This window comes from Pelobates fuscus, chromosome 13 (genome assembly GCF_036172605.1).
Source record: "Pelobates fuscus isolate aPelFus1 chromosome 13, aPelFus1.pri, whole genome shotgun sequence".
Taxonomy (NCBI): Eukaryota; Metazoa; Chordata; class Amphibia; order Anura; family Pelobatidae; genus Pelobates; species Pelobates fuscus.
This window is the reverse complement of record NC_086329.1, coordinates 36,512,419-36,524,615: the sequence shown is the minus strand read 5'-3', so window position 1 is coordinate 36,524,615 and position 12,197 is coordinate 36,512,419.

Sequence of the window (12,197 nt, the reverse complement as noted above, 5' to 3'; positions counted from 1 at the left end):
AACTTGCACATTTTAGCCTATTAAAATAAAAAAAATTAAATCTACAAACGAATGATGTTCATTGGTTTTACTTTAAAATCGGTAATTCAAAAAGGAATCGACTAGAAACAGCAGATTTCACAGCTATTTGTTTCCCCCAGAACAGCAGCTGGCGTAGAATTCACAGTTATTCTCTACTATTCCAAATTTAATGAACAACCTAGGAGATTTGTTTTCCCAGGTAAGTTATTTTCACCTTAACATAGCTGTCACTTATCACAATTCAAGGTTAGTGTATACAAATCCAGGAGATGTAAAGCTTGTTGAAGTGTCATTATTTATATCTGTATAAACCTCATATTTCATGCAAAATGCAGTTTATATGAAGTTTGTCTCTACAATTTTATCACTTTGAGTAAACAGAAGTGTTCTAAGAGCAATGCGTTTGATCTGCCTCTAGCACACAAAGTGTTAAATCCCATTCTGTTTTTAAAATATTTATTTTAGAAGGTAGCATTGAAAATTGATTCAGGGGTAGCTTGGCAGTAAAACTGTCATGCACTGAGTCGCATTACACTGGCATGCTTGATGCATTTTTTAAAAACCATTGTGTGTCCAAGATGGCCTGCAACCGGACTGCACAGCAACACCGCAGGCTGCCGTAAACCTTGAAATAAAGCATCCTTTTCTAAGCATTTAGATAAGTTATGTTTCTAGGCCTTGAAGAGAAATGCACTCTTTTAATAATACTGTTAAATAATTGTGTACATATCTAAATTTGTAATTTGCAGAGAATTCACACATTTGTATCCTCCTTTTTGTGCTTTAGAAACTGCTGTATATCTTTTGATTTGTTTTTGTTTTTTTAAGGTTGACAGATACAGCTAATTCTATAATAAAAGAAAAGTGTACTTGTAATTTCTTTCTATTTAATTACGTGTTTATAAATGTATGATTTATTTATGGATTCAGTAGACAGCTTGCATAGCAGAAATAATCTAGGCAGAGAGCCATATCACGTAAAGATTTTCAATTATGTTAACTGGACTGTGGACTCAAGGGATAAGATCTAGCTGTATTCCCAGGATATAGTCTTTCAGTTTGCGTTGATTAATACGAACATTGACTGCAGGGGACCAAGACAACTTATTTAAAATATGCTTTGCTGCGTTGGGACACATTGCTCTGCCCTAGTTTTCCAGATCAGCCGAAGTTATGCCTTTCGCATTCCACATGCTTTCCTGGACACATCCTGGGGGCCGGCAAGCAATGTAATACTCAGAAGTATATAGCATTCATGTGATGCAGGGAGAAAATCAAGTTACTAATCAAGGCTGTTTTGGGATTCCAACTTGATTGAAGGGAAAGCATAGTGCCGGGAAAACAAAGTTGTTTTACTTGCACAATAGCTCCCTACAGTGTCCCCCTCCCTCGTGGCCCCCTCCATGGGGCAGAAGGTCAAAAAACCCTTCTGTTCCTTCCGTGCTCGCATTAGTATTTCTCCCATAGGAAAGCAAGTATAATGCTTTCCTATGGGGTTTTACATGACGCTGGATGTTCCAATGCACAGAGTGAGCACTTTCTACTGCTAATATCTCTCCCATACAACCAATCATTCTGCTAGCATTTCCTGCTGCTCTATCACATTGTCTGCCTACCTTTAAGTCATCAGAAATAATTACCCCTAAATCCTTTTCTTTAGATGTTGAGGTTAGGACTCTATCAAATATTCTGTACTCTGCACTTCGGTTTTTACATCCAAGAAGCATTATCTTGCACTTACTTTGCACTTAAAGCAGTTCGCAATCTGAAAATCACAGAGTAGATTTTGTCTTCTCAATATACACAAGTGATAAATAGGGCTGTGATGGATACATCAAAATGACCTGCACAATGGGAAGGATCTTTGAAACAGATGCTCGTATATCTAAGAGGTATATTCTCTTTCTATACTCCATTATCTGCAACTCCAAACCACCATGTACGGTCTGTGCCTCGATCAGTGTTTGAACATTTTTCTATGTGTGAGTGCTTGCAAATACCTTTGGGGTATCATACATATTCATCATAGTCTGGAAAGCCGGTTGGTCACAGATACTGCAGACCCCGGAATATTGAAAGTACAGGCCAGCAGTCCATCACGAAACAGCTGCAAATTAACCCATGCGGTGTTGGCCTGCGCAACTGTTCCATGTCACTTGTCCCCCAGTGCTAGGTTGATCAGCAACCCTTCCACAGTATTCAGCAGAAAGATTGACAGTGAGGCTGCTTCCAATATTCTTGATACTAATGGTGTCCTTGCCAGCCCTCCCAGGATCAGATTTTATATGTTGCCCATCATCATATAGAAACGATAAATATCCAGGAAAACATGGTTGATCTGGCAAGTTGAATCTGACTGTATAAGACACAGGAAAATGTCAGAAAAGAGCAGAGGATGTTATAGACTACATTATAATAGGCACATATTCAACAAACAGTGAATTCAGGCAAAAAATTGCTAACCCGTGTAATGATCAACAAGTTTGAAAAGTGTTTCCACAATCAGTTAGTTTGGCCTTAATGTTACAATTCAATAAGAACAACGGTTACATTATTAATTCCTTTACTTAGAATGTTTCTACAATTACCTTTTCCTTTTTAATAAAAGGTTAATTCAACAAAAATCATGCTCTATACAGACATCAGGTGGGTTTTATACAATGCTGACTAGTAATATGGAAATCTTGACCTCACCAACCCTATATTTGGCTGATTGAGGGAGGACGTCACACTGGGGCTGTCACAAATAGCATGAAGAACTGCAGAGAACATAGGAAAAAAAATCTACCGGGAAAGCTTTGTGTGTTTTCTTGTCAATTTATGCAGCAATTTCTACCTGGGGAAACGTACAAAGGATATTCAGAAGAAAATTACTCTTTTTGTGGTTCTAGAGAAAAGATGATTAGAATGGAAATAAATAAAAATGTACTTACCGGAAAAAATGCACGTAGTCGACGTAGTGGTAAAGTTGAAATAGTTATTTTTAAAATGGGTAGAACGTTTAATGTCTAAAGGAGAAGAAAAAAAAAGCAGAAACAGGGTAATCGTGTCACAATCCAATAATACCTGTGTTTTGGGGGGGGTTTTCCTGAACATTTTATGGGCAATACATATCAAGCATGGGTGCCCAAAAGGTAGACCCCAGATGTTTTAACCCCTTAAGGACACACGACATGTGTGGCATGTTATGATTCCCTTTTATTCCAGAAGTTTGGTCCTTAAGGGGTTAAAACTACAGCTTCCATTATGCGTTGTTATTCTAAAGGCATGCAAAGCATCATGGGAGGAATTATTCTACAACATCTAGTGATCTACATTTTGGGCACCCCTGATGTAAAGCTACTTTCTGGCAGCATATGTCGTCATCTGGGGCTTTTGCATAATAAAAATGAGCCCTGATGGTGACTGCTCTACTGGCACTGTGGTGGCGGAGGGGAGCAGGATAAAGTGAGTGTTACTTCCCTGAACCTGTTCGTCCTCTTCAGCTCCTGGCCCTGCAGATGTCAAGATGAGGTCTATGGGCACACAAGACCGCAGAATGCGCCACAAGCAGAGCCAATTCCCCTCAGCCATCACTGGTGATATTGGAGAACTTCAAAAAGGCTTGACAAAAGGTAGTTCAGCCTTTCATCAAATTTTGTAAAGCATAGGCAAAAAAAAAAAAAAAAAGGTATGAATGTTTCACCCAACTTACAAAACAGTCACAAAATACTTTAGAAAATTATTCAGATTTGATGGTTTCTTTTCACATCTGAGTCATCCGCTTTCTGCGCTGCATATAAAACTTTGTGACACTTTGTGAATAAGAGTTACATATTTAACTTTGTATTTAGCTATTGTATCACACAGCCATGTTACAGTGCTGCCGCCCATCCCATGTGTTCCTTATTAATGGTTAATAAGTATGTAGGGGTTTAAAAGAAATACCCCTCTATGTCTCATTAGATATTTTCTATTGCCTTAGGCTGAAGCAAGCAATGTGAATTGTTAGTGTAGGACCCAAAGAGATTTGCCTTGATGTGGCAGGAGTTATTACATCTAATGGCCATTGGAGTGTTCCTAAAAACCTATATAGTGATATAGTGCACAAGTAACTTTTTTCCTTTTATTACATTTTTAACTACCCAACCAAAAAAACGACTCAAGATCCATCAAGCTATCAGTATGACCAGGGCGTATTTAACGCGGGGCAAACAAGGTAGCTGGCCCAGGCCCAATTACGTTGGCTGGAGAAAAATCATTTATTTGCAGGTACTGCAGCTGCCCCGGGTGCCCATGAATTTAGGGCTACCTGGTGGGCATTTATCAGAAGGGGCCTGTCGGGCCCTGTGGCCCTTTAACAGCGCAACCGGGCACCTTGCTTTACGGCAGCCGGCTTTGAGGAAGAGACAGTCGTGAGTCACTTCCTCCCAGAGAGAGTGAAGTCGCGTGGGAGGGAGGAGTTTGTCAGGAGGGGGTTGGAGTGCCAGAGCCTCTCACTCCTATCTTCCTCAGCCTGCCACTGGACCCCAGGGAAACCACCCTCCTGTATCCAAAAGTTAGGAAAGTGTTAAGTTTTTTTTTATGTGTTTCAGTATGTCTGTTAGTGTGTCCGTATGTCTGTCTGTGAGTCAGTATGCCAGTGTGTGTGTATGTTTGTCTGTGTGTATCTGTATGTTGTCAGTGTGAATATCTGTGTACCTGTATTTTGTCAGTGTATCTGTGTTTCTCTATGTAGTTGGTGTGTATCTGAATGTGTCCTTGTGTGTATGTTCATGTGTATGTATATCTCTGTATGTATGTGTGTCAGTGTGTGTGTCTGGATGTTATTGTATGTATTTGCATGTTTTTCAGTGTGTGTATCTGTGTGTCCGGTAGAGACCCAGCTGTCAAGGCATTGTTGGAGTTGCACAACAGATGGGAATCTGGCCTCCTTTGTAATTAGGGGCCCCCAAAAAAATGTTACACCAGAGCCCTATCTACTTTAGTTCTGCCACTGCGTTGGGGAGTGGAAGGAGTGTTTGCATGACAGGCCATGCTTCCTTCATGACGTTGCAGGAGGTAGAGTGGAAAGCAGCACTGAGGGTGCCTGGGACAAAGTTTTTCCCAGTCCGGCCCTGCATATAGGCCTCTCAACAAGCCTGGTTTTGGCAGGAAAACTCCTATTTCATGGTTCTTCTTCTGCAGTTCCGACTTTGAAAGTGAACTGTCTTAAAACTTTATTTGCACAAGTACATCATTAGACACACTAGTTCTATGCTCAGGGCACTAAGATCATAGAGAGAGCTGAAGCTGCCCTATCTGCATGGTCCTCCCTTAGTGGGCCAATCTGAGTGACTGACAGGCAGTCTGGAGTGCATTCATAGCGGACCCTAAAGCAGGCACACCTTTAATGCACATGACAGCATGGAGATCAAAAGATCTCCTTGACCGGCCATGCTCCATCTCATTGTAACAAAGATGCAGCTAAGGCTATGACAGAGAGTGTGGCAATCAATTATCAGTGCAGATCTGGACAGTCAGTCCATTTTTGTTCAGTCATGCTATAGAAGAGAATATATGGGGTAATGTGTGATTGGTGCATGGGAATGACGGGGAGAGGACATGGAGAGAGGAACAAAAGGTGGGAGTTGGAGAATATGAGAACAGAAAGTGAGGGTAGAGAATGAGGACAGAGACAAAAAGTGAGGGGGAGAATTTTGAGAAAAACCGAATTGGAGGCAGGTTCCAAGTGCCCTTAGCGTAGCGCGAGCACATCCAATTATGTACTTGTGCATTGCATTTGGAGACAGTTCACTGGTGTTCCCATAAATAGGACACAAGGTAAAAAAGCCAGGACAGAACTCGCACATCGGGATGTTGGGAGGAATGGTAGAGCTCAATGTGGCCACCTACATCACTTAACTAAATCAGCTAGAATACACCCCACCCCCACATATATTATAGTGTGAAATTGTGACCATACAAAGTTACTGTTCTAATCAGATGCCAAGGATTTAAATTGGAGAGGGACCCACTGTTAAAATAAAGAGCAAACATAAATCTGCCTCCTGGCTAGCAGCCTGGATATTTTATTCTGAGATCCTACTAATTAAAGAAAATTCAGCAGAGCCCTAGACAAATCTACGCCTGTCAAGAATCGCTTGTTCAGATTTGTTAGATGTTGTTTTCAAATCCGGAATTTGCTCAGCTGGCATAACGCATTCAAGAGAGAGACACACAAAAAGGAAAGAAAACTACACGCAGGACTGTCAGCCAGGAGGCTCACGTTACTGTATCTCCTGGGAAAACTGCAGCAGGGAGATTTAGAGCTGTAGTCAGAAAAATAATTAAAAACTTAGAATTTGAGCTAAATAAAAAAATTTATAAAACCCACCTAATGGCTGCGGACCATTAATTTTTTTTACCCATAATAACCTATTGGAAATAAAAAAAATAATATACATACTGTTAAGGTTTAGATAATGTACCCTGGTGGCGATTCGGCTGTATTCGAGGGATCTGAGTGCTATTTGGAGACTTTGGGCGCTCAGATCCAGGCTATCCGGGGATATAGGATTTGTGGGGGTCCCTATTAATATTATGTATGTTTTGGGGGGGATTTATGTTTTATATTTTGTACCTCTAGTGCCTGGGAGATAATACGTTAAAGCAAAGTACACTTAATTATCTCTCAGACACAGAGACTCCTGGGCGTGTTGTGGGAGTGTTTTACTAGGTTACTGCTGGAGACCCCATGCTGTGGGTCTATGTATATAAGCTGGCCACTGGGCCATAATAAATCAGTTCCTTGTACCCTTCATCAAGTCTTGGCTGATGTTTGGGTAGCTCAGAGTTATAATTACTACATCACTTAGGATCTGGGATACTTCAACAGATCTACTCAGTCAAAGTATTGGGGATCCGTTACACCGTTAAAAAAAAAACAAAAAAAAAAACATCTAAAGATATATCAATTCCATGCTACAATGCACGGCTTCTTGCCAGAGATTTACAGGGAAGGACAAGGTCATGTGCAGCCTCGAGTTTTCAAACTGTGGAACCATGTAAACTGTGGATTTCGCAAACTTGATGTGAAAACACAGTTCTGTCACTGGATGTCTATGTATCTAGTATATGTGCATTAAAGGGACACTGTAGGAACACAGACCACTTCAGCTAATTGAAGTGGTCTGGGTGCTGTGACGCTTTTGCACTTAGTGCTGCAATGTAAAACATTGCAGTTCCAGAGAACTGTCTGTCTGTCCTCTGTGGGTGCCTAACAGACAGCCACAACAGGGATTCCGGATTCCAAACGGACTTTTGGTACATTATCTGACGCTGGAGGTCCTCACGGACCTCCAGCATCAGGTTTTTCACATAGGAAAGTTTGATTAATGATTTCCTATGGGGAGGTCTAATGCGCGTGCGGCCATGCTGCACATGCGCATTAGGTCTCCCCCGCCGGCTGACGTCGGTGGGGAAGGAGCGTTGGTGAAGCCTGACCCAGCACCAAGGGAAATCGGCGCTGGATTCAGGAAAGTGGTTGAAGGTTTTTTTTGTCAATCTCTTTTTATTGAACATTTTGTTTTTATGATATCAATGTAGGGGAGGTTACAGAAATAAAGGAAGAGAGAAAAAAGGTATCACATAAGATCATAGACATGTTTGTACATTCGTTAAGTGGTCGATATGCATCACATTTAGGTCGTCCGAACATTCATATGTTAACAGGAGGGAATGAATTGCTTTGGGAGAGCGGCCTGGTACGTCAAAAGGGATTAAATGCTATCCACTTGGGGTGAGAAATTATGTCAGTCTTCAATATATGCCCCTAACCAAGGGGGTAACGGGGAAGGGGAGGGCGGTCTTTGGTGCGGTGACCCACACCAGGTTATACGGGGCTAGGCCCCGAATGGATAAATGCCAAAACATGAGAATCTAGGCACATGCTCCGTATGGGAGCGAAACAGGTAGACTAGCTGTGGACCCTACTATATCTAAGCAAAACGTATCAAATCAAAACAAACAAGTTTGTGCTGTAAGCAAATAGTATAATTTTCAGTGCTAAATGGTTTCTGGTCTGGAGATCAGATGATCTGAAGATGTTGATGGGGTCTCCGGCCCGGGTTCCCCGGTACATGTGTTGGGCTGGAGGTCGGTTGACCGCTGGGAGATAGGAAAGCCCAAAGATTTAACCCCTTAAGGACACATGACAGAAATATTCCGTCATGATTCCCTTTTATTCCAGAAGTTGTGTCCTTAAGGGGTTAAGGAAGGCATGTGCTTCGGCAAGAGAGGAGAATTGTGTACAGTTCCAAGGAGTGTAACCCCCAGGAACCTGGGTGATATCCAGTGGTATTCCAGTCCCAATGCTCTCAAGTGGCTGGTGACGGGATTTAGGGATCTTCGCCACTGTAATGTGGATCTGGTGAGGTCTTGGAAAATTGTGAGACTCGATCCTTCAAAGGTGAGAGGAGTCTTGTCTTGAAGCGACGACATCAGGAGTCTTTTGTCCTGGGAGGTCGAACAGCGCACTATCACATCTCGTACCCTTGTGGAGGCAGCTTTGCCTGATGACGGTAAGTGATAGATCCCATCTGGGGAAAACTTATTTGCTTGCATCGGTGGTAGTATTGATGCTACTAATCGCCTCACGTAGTGGGAGAACTCATTGGCTGTGATGTTGGCCGGTAACCCTCTGAGCTTAAAGTTGTTGTGCCGTGACCTATCATCTAGCGCTATTTAATGGAGTGCAAGCGTTTGTTGTTGGGCTTGTATATTCATTACAGAGTCCTGCAGGTATGACAGACCTTGCTTTATGTCTACTAATATCTTCCTCCGTGGCCTTCACCTTGTTTTAATGATTTCCACGTCAGCCGCCAGCAGGTTTTTGATGTCTATGACCAGGTTTCAGAAATCCCTCTGTGTAACCGGTGCTGACCCATCTGGGTCCCCTGTGGTGGTTTGTGCCTGTTCTGGAGGTGAGTCAAGCGGCCTGTGGTCTGTTTGTACCTCTGTGGGAGTGCGTTCAGCCATTCCCGCCATTTTAGTTGGCGGTCGTTTCTGGAGCAGTGTCCTTATATCCCTGGACCCCGAAGGTGGTTCCAGGGGAGGTTTTTGGGACCGCCGGATCATCGACGCAGGGTTAGTTGAGAGAGCGGCATGGTATTCTTCCGTATCCGTATCCCCAGGGGATCAAAGTCGCACAGTAGTTCTGACCAGTCAAGGCTTGGAGTGAGGCCTTCATTCAGCATTTCACACGGAGTGGCACGGAATGGCGACTGCTCCGACTCGCATCAAGCTCCACCCCTGCTAAAGGGGTTTTAACCCCTTCAGCAACACGGGAGGGGGGCACTCCAGAAACCTATAGTGACAGGAAAACAGGTTTGTTTTCCTGGCACTATAGGATCCCTTTAATCATTATCCATGCAATCATACTCAGAAAAATAATTAAGAAACATTTTAAACAAACAATTATTATATTACTTCTCCTACTTTGAGATGTCACAGTACTTTTAAATGTATCCATGTACTAAATCAAATCTGATCTGTGGGAATAGATCTAAAACTAATTGTTGGTAATGATAATTATATATATTTATTTTTTTTCCAGCTAAACCTCCACAGCAAAAATAGGAAAGAGGATGAAGATGACATAGATCTTATTTGGCAGATGTAATTCCCTTAGGGATAGATGGGCTTTTGAATCTATCTAGTGTACAACTCACATAACCACAGAGGAAGCTTCAAAACACATCTCTCTTTTGCAGTATCTAATCATTCTAAAAGTTTTAGTATTTATATACATATGTATACACACATTAACCCCTTACGGACCGCTGATGGTTCAAGACCGTCATCAGAAACATCCCCTCCTGAACCGTCATAACGGTAATATTTACTTACCCGATTGCTCCCGGTCTGGGGGATCTGCTTGACAGCCCAGACAGCCCCCCCCTTGGCGAATTAGGCTCCCACGGCCAAGTGATCGCTCTAACAGAGCGGTCACATGGCCACAATAGGCGGCCGTGAATCTGTCTGCAGTCCCACTGCATATGTAAAATAAAAAATTGTTAATAAATAAAAATATAATTATATATGTGTGTGTGTGTATATATATATATATATATATATATACACACAAAAATATTGATTGTGTTGGCACTCTATAACTGGGTTGTGCAAGTATTAGAGGTATTCCCCATGAAGACCTCAATAATATATACAAAAATCAATTAATTTAATACCGCACTCATATGCATAACAATATGAATAAAAAAGAAGAAATCGCTCTTTAATTATGCAAAAAAGAATGAATTTATTATACATGGATTATATACAAATTCATAAACATCGAGAAAATCACTACTGTATTTTGATGATCTCTCTATCAATTCATCTATAGTACACACGACAGGAATTCATAGTAAATACATCCCAGATTATATACAGCTATATACAGTCCATAGACACCACATTTATGAAGTTTTGAAAGTTCATAAATGTTCAGTTGGATCCACTGTTTAAATATATGTACAGAACTGAAAAAAACTGAAAAAAAATTTAAATTGGAAAAATATAAACAAATAAACAAAAAAATGAAAAGATGAAAAAATAAGAAAAAAAATGAAAAAATTATAATGGAACGTTCACTATATAAGTAGTAGAGAATTGGTTGGATCTCACCACTTGAAGATTTCCACCCTGGGGCTTGAATTATTCACTGACAGCAAGATGTCCAATAGCGGTTAGGTGTGTGAAGTATATCAACAGTGTCCCTTAGTCTGGAAGACAGGATGTAATCCTACTGTAGTCCGGATAGCACTTGTAGTCCCAAATCTCCCTGGGTCACGTATTATTGCTGGGCATGTATCACTGCTAGGCGGATCTCACTTGCGTCGTGCGCTGTATGTGTAACTGCTGGGCTGCGCGCTCGGGACGAACCTGTCCCTTCGATGGCCCCTCAACATAAAATTGAAATAGCAGCGTACATATAGGTATTTTTGGTGGCAAACAGCCGACTTCTGTGTTGATATGATGACGCCATTGTGCGTCATAACTAGACTGGAATGTGTCACTCTATGGTAATGAGGAAAGAATATTTTAAAACACATTAAAGAGCTAGCTACTGTGACTAAATGTGTCACTGAATAATGTTGGGGTCAATATTGTTTTAATGTGCTTGATATTTTTGGGTGTATAGGTTAATTACTTTTTACAAAGAGGGATGATATCTATATCACCATTAATCATATATCCCAAATAGTTCAACAATGATATCCACTGTGGATATAATGATTTGATAAATAAGTGATCTATGGTTGCTCACCTGCAGCTGGAGTTCAGGGGGTGAATGTGTAGTAATGAGCAAAAAAATCTACAGGAAAAAAAAATACTACAAACGATTAGTGGATGTAAATAATAGTTTTTGAAAAAAAATTCTCATACTGTCGAGACTTAATGTAACTTACCAGTCGTGTAGTGTCCCCAAGTATCCCGGGATACCCAATATGAGGGACCCTGTATAATATCTGCCAGGTAGCGGACCTTCGCAGGTCAAAATGTTGCCGAAAAAGAGGATCGGACCAATGCTGGTCTAATGGAAGCACTGTAAGGAGCACAAGGTACAAATCAGCTTACGTTAATCATTCTAAATTGAAAGAATATATCAGTAGGACTCATGATTATAAGAAATGCTTCACATCGTAGTCCTCATTGAGCCCTGAGGGTGACAGTGTCTCTAGGATACTTATCCACTTAGTTTCCTTCTGCAAAAAAAGTCTCTGTCTGTCTCCCCCTCTCCGCAGGGGAAGTACTCTCTCGATGACCTGAAATCTTAATTGATTAACTCCGTGGCGTTGAGTCTTAAAATGTCTAGCCACCGGTGCCTCACATTTTTTTTTTTTTTTTTACCAGATCTGGGGTGAACAAAGTGTTCACCCTTGATCACACTGCTGCAGTGTGAGCAACCTAGACAGGGGAAGGTACTCTTCTTTGGTTCAGAAAAAAATGTAGTCTGTCTCTTTGAACTGCCAATGTCTGATTTAACCAGTAGGTCCTTAAGGTTGGGGGCTCTTTGGTATGAAAAGAGTGGTGGATTTTAAAACTCTAAGGGCAATTGTGCATCTCCTGCGAAGAGTTGCCAGTGTTTCATTATGATTTTACGTATATCTTTATTAAGTGGAGTATATGGGGATATGAAAGCTATTCTATCC